Genomic DNA, 6,000 nt, shown 5'->3' on the forward strand with positions numbered 1-6,000 from the left:
ATCAATGGTTAATTTTTCTAATATAGCATGTTATTATATTAAATTACTAAAAAAAAAAAAAACATCAAAATTTTATTCCACTTAACTTCATAATAAGATTGTACTAGAAATATGTAAATGTAATATACATTCATTAGGGTTCAAATGATAATTGTTTTATTATTTTTTAATTTCAGAAAGTTTTTAGTTTTACTAATTTTATAACTAAAATGTAATAACAAAGTTTATAAAAAATTAAATATATTATATTAGATAAAAGGATTTGTTTATCTTGTTATTAATTTCTTGAAGGTATAGTAGTTTAGCTTTTTGTTGAGTGGTTGAAGTTATATTCTCATTCCAAAAATTAAATATATTTTAGATTTATTCAATAGAAATTTGAACATATCTTCAAATATAAAAATAAGAAATATGGAAGATATAAAAATAAGAAATATTAAGTTCCCATAACTATAGAAATATTTGTTTATATGATTTTAATAAGATTAAAATTTATAAGAAAAAAGAGTAAAGAGCATTATGGAATAATTATATGAGGCAATAAACTCACATACATAATATCAAGTTCCCACAATAATAAGAAACTTGCTGGGAGATCAATAAGCTCACCTACATAATATCAAGTTCCCAAAATAATAAGAAAGTTGCTGGGAGATCAAAAAGGGATTTCCAATGCATAAGTTTGTTAGAAGGGTTTTAAATAAAGTTTTTAATAAAACTTTTACTAAATATTGTAACTTGGATTAAGCCACGAAACGGGGGCTAAATTACCAAAATGACATAATAGTTTCGAACCTTGAACACGAAATTCATTTTGGACTTAGCATGAAACTTAAATAAGAATATATGTAAATGAGATCATTTGACCACTTCAATAATTTTGTGAAGTGATTTAAATACGATTTTTTCCTTTTTTTTAATGCAATTATTCTTTTCTAATTTTACCGATGACCATAATTTTAAAATGAAATTAAAATATGGCAATAAGCTTTATGAAATGAATAACTACCACACTTAGGATTAGTCCTCTTCCAATAATAACTTATGGGATGTAAAATATGTGATCAGATGTATAGATTTGTTTAGCCTGTTATTAAGTTGTTTGAAGTTATATTCCTCTAGCTTCTTATTAAAAATTTTGAAGTTATATTCCTCTAGCTTCTTATTAAAATTGAAGTATTGTTCTTATTCCTAAATTGTGATATATTTTATATTTATTTACAAAGAGACCTTTTATATGAGGGGGCCACAACTATTCCCACTTATTAGATGTCAAATTAGATGGCTTGGGTATTGGGTGAGTGTGGCGATTAAAGGATTTATGAGTGCTTGTAATAAATGTTTTGATATGATGGAACATGAACTTAGTAGGAGTGTGGTCATGTGCGTGCCATATTAAGCAAACGATATTTGCTGATACCAGATTTAGCTTGACGAGCTAGTTCAGTCGGTTGGAAACAACCTATGTTATCTAGGCATAGAAAGCTATTCGATAAGGGTTCTAATACCTCATTCTTTGATGAAGTTGGAGTATGTCCGAATAAGTGAGCCGAGAGATTGTTTGACCCTTGTATGTTGGTGACCTTTAAAGACGAGGGTCAAAGCCTCATGCATATATGATAGTTGTTTCAAAAAAGTGAACCACCTTTTAGGATGAAGCGTATGCATGTGCAAGAGATACCACTATACGTCATAAAAGTTGTGGTCGCATAGGTGACCCATGAGCCCCTCCATGGACAATGGATCATGAGGTTTGATAAAGCAAATATGGACCATCATTATAAAAAAGACAAGGAGGACTATGATGGTGGAAAGATGAAGAAGAAGCAGAAGAGATCAGAATTGATAGATGATGTGGTTGAAGATGATTACCGCTTGAGAAAATGCAAGATGATTACCGCTTGAGAAAATGTAAGAGTCGTTGCAAGTGATGATGATGACGAAGGAGATGCCGGTAAGCTCGATTTTAGTTCTTTCTCTCTCAATTGATTCTTTTTTCTCTCTCTTTGCAATTTTTTTTCTTTAGTTTAGTTACTGTAAATTTGTGGGAAGTGGAATTTTTATTTCAAAATGTGAGTATGTTGTTGGGTGGTTTTGATTATGGGGTTTCTAAGCCCACACAATGGTTCATACCGTAAAAATTCTTCTACATTGTGGTTCATATTATTGAAAGTTTTGGAAAGTAAAAAGAGAAAAAAAAAAAAAAAAAAATCATACAAAGACAAGGAAAAAGAAAAACAAAAAAAAAAAAAAGGTAAAAAAAGGAAAATATCATGTTTTATATTTCATTCACTTATTTTCTTCTTCTCACAATTCACTCTCTTTAGTTAATATTTTCAATTTATTTAATTTACATTGACATTAATTTACTTAATGTAAATTTCTTTAATTTACATTTAATTTATGTTTATGTTATGTAAAGCTATTTGTTGTAGGCATGAGTGTTTATTTAAAGTTTTAATGGCCATATGCTCTAATGTATCTAGCTCTCGTAACTTGTAATCATTTTCGATGCGACTATTGAGGCTTACTTTCTTTAAAGAATTATACTGAATAAAATATTTTGACTCATTTATTTTCTGGGATAAGTTGACTCTCTTTGAATCATAAGTCCTCTCAACTGGTAATGAACAAAGCTAGTAAATTTCCTAGAATGTACATTTGTTTTGAGAATATTTAAATTATTTTCTTCAATATGATCATGGAGAATGTGCGTAGATTGTATTGTCTTTTGTGGGGAAAATGACCATACCTGTTGTTCTTGATTTCTCTGGGAGTGGCTATCCTGTTATTTGAATTTTATGAGCTTCAAAATGATCTAATCAAATCACCCAGCTCTGCAGAAATGTTGAGCCTATACCTATAGGCTCAACTCTGACTGGCACGTTTATGCGTAGCCATAAATACCTAATGTGAATCTACTTTGCTCCCTGATCTTTAAACCTCTGCTTTAATGGCAGGAGAATTACGTTCCACTCCTGGTTCTTTGATAATGTGAGAAAGTTGCGGCTTCTATTTTGCTTTTCTATTGTTTGATATGAGTAGGAAAATAAAATTCTATAATTGAGATGATGAAGAACGTTTCTTGTTGACGCTAAACGGTCATGGTGTATATATTGCTGCTCTTATATTATGAATCTCGATGCCGTGATGTACTTCATAGAGAATAATCATCGAATGATATTATCAATCTCAAAGCATTCATGTCAGTGCGATGATGTCCTTCATAGAGAATAATCATCGAATTACAGTTTCATTCCTAAAAATACTAGAATTTCGTTATTTGAAGCAACTATGCATAGCCCTATTTTAGTATTTCTCAACAAATAGAAATATTTTGTATAATTATATACCTCTATTTCATGTTCATGTGACAGATTTTATTGATGTGGGAAATGAGTTGCAAGACGAGGATGAATGGCGAGTGCATCGTTGGCCTTGCCTTCCACGAGAGGAAGAACAAGATTTGGAAAACCTTGAAAGGTTAATTAAAGAAAAATATGGTCCATCAAATCCCTTAGAATAAGAAAAATATGGTCCATCAGATCACTTAGACTACACAGCTTGTGCAACAAGCTCTTTTGCCTTCAGCGAAAGATCCAAAGCTGTGGATGGTCAAATGATCCAAAGCTATGGATAGTCAAATGCGCGGTATGTTGAGCAAGAACGGGAGAGCGCGGGAGAGAAAACAAAAGTTATGTTGAACCAATGCGGAAGAGAAAACAAAAGTAGGAGGACATTCCTTTAATCGTTTTTGTCGCATACTTTTTGTGGGAGAGAGAGGTTGTGGGAGTTAGGGGAAGAGCACCCCTATTTATAGTGAAATTTAGGTCTAAAGTTTCTTTAGGGTTTTTCATAGTTTGCCTCTTTCTTAAACTTAAATATGGACTGTTGATCGGTGACTTGTGGGGTGAGAAATCTGAGTCATCCATTCCATAGATGGGTTATCAACATTATGGATAGACCGTTGATCAAGGTGACTTGTGGGGTGAGAGATCCGAGTCATCCATTCCATAGATGGGTCATCAACATTATAGAAGGTGCATGGACCATTATCCCCATTTTCTTAAACCATTTTCCCATCAATATATTTAAACAAATTAAATCTATCAAAGATATAGTGCACACCATTAAATTGCATATTCCATCTCATATTTTCAATCTCATAATTTCCATATGAATAGTTCAATAATATCAAGTCAAGATATTCCTTCAATAATCAAGATAAGATATAGTCAATATTTCCTAATCAATATTTGACCATATACTACAAAATAGAGTTACCACATTCAATAAACTTGTACTCTGACTAATCAAGAAGAGGCATCCAAGGGTGGGGCATGCCTCCCATATGAGGTACGTGGGGCCCACCCAATACCCACATGGTGGGCCCATGTGCACTATGGGCCCCGATATATTTTTTATAAATATTTTAAAATTGGACAAAATGAATTTTAGAACATTATAACTTTGTAAATTAATAAGTTCATTTTTATAAGTCTAAAAATAATAAATAAAATATCAACTGACTTATAAAAATTCAAATAATAGATCTAAAATAATTTAATAATAAAATGAACATAATTAAATTAATATGACGGGAAAATGATCCATATGGTTTTAGAAATTCAATCTGTAATTATGGGGTACTCCACCTTCAACTATGGACTACAGACCACACTAGCTTTATCAAACTGACAAAGTGTTTCCCATGACCCAAACAGTCCAAGCAAGGGCTCATTAGCTGGTCACCAAAGTTTGCCCGATGAGTCAAGAGTTGTGGTCGCATCATGTCTAGGTGACCTTGGTACGCCTCTAAGGGAGTACCTGAAATCCACAAACTGGGATTATCTGCCAAACTTTGGTTACCCATGAGCCCTTGCATGGACTATGGATCATGGGAAATACTGGATCGGTTTGATAAAGCAAATATGGATTGTAGTCCATAGTTGAAGGTGAACTGTCCCAGCATTTATTTATTTAATTCCGAGACTATGTGGATATTTTTCCTATTTAATAAATTTAATTATATTTTTTTGAATGATATATGATTTCTAGAATTATTATTTGAATTTTTCTAGATCTCTGGATATTTTATTTATCAAATTTGGATTTATAAAAACAAATATATTGATTTTAAATTGATTTACTTATTCATATTGAATTTTATGAATTTTTAAAAATCATAATTTATTTTAATATGTTAATGGTCCCACCATTGCATGTGGGTAGGGCCTATGAAGTACCCACCTAGGGTGAGATGCCCCACGCTAATGAAACTTTTCTTGTGTTAGTTCAAGCTTTGGCAAAGTACTTTTGTGTTATTATTGGGATTGCCTTTTGCGTTGGTTTTCTTTTATTTTTGACAAAGGGTATGTTCTAAAATGCCATTAATAAGAATCAAATTGTTGTGGTTGTAGTTATGACGACACCTAGGTAACTATTGTCTTTCCTAATTGTTTGGTTGGGAAGTTTACACTGGTTCTGAACATTGGCTTTTATGTGCCTATCAGGATTCATCTCAACTGTATGGTTTGGGACACGAAACCCAATGCCCCATATGACTCCGATGAGAGATGCAGTATGTATGCATTTATTGTGGTGGTCTCAATTTTTAACATTCGTGAAATAATTCCCTATTACATCAAGGTTTTGGTTTTAAAGATTGATGTAAATTTAATTAAAAGATTGATGTAAATTTAATTAAAAGATTGATGTAAATTTAATTGATAGGGTGGCAAAAGTTGTCATGAATTTCTTTTTTCTTTTTTCTTTTTCTATGTTTTTTTTTCTTTGCGTCCTGTTTTCCTCTTCTTGACTCATGAAACTTATTTCCTCCTTTTTCATATGCATACTGCTCCATCCCGATGGAGATGAAATTCACTTTCCTGTATCTATGATGACTTTTATGTACAGGGGCCACGCCAATCCATGATGGAATGCGAACTGCCATGCGTGACGGTGTATGCAATCCTTATGCACCAATGAGCCTATAAATGT

Source organism: Amborella trichopoda, chromosome 13, assembly GCF_054954075.1.
Source record: "Amborella trichopoda isolate Santa Cruz 75 chromosome 13, AtrichopodaSantaCruz75HAP2 v2.0, whole genome shotgun sequence".
Taxonomy (NCBI): Eukaryota; Viridiplantae; Streptophyta; class Magnoliopsida; order Amborellales; family Amborellaceae; genus Amborella; species Amborella trichopoda.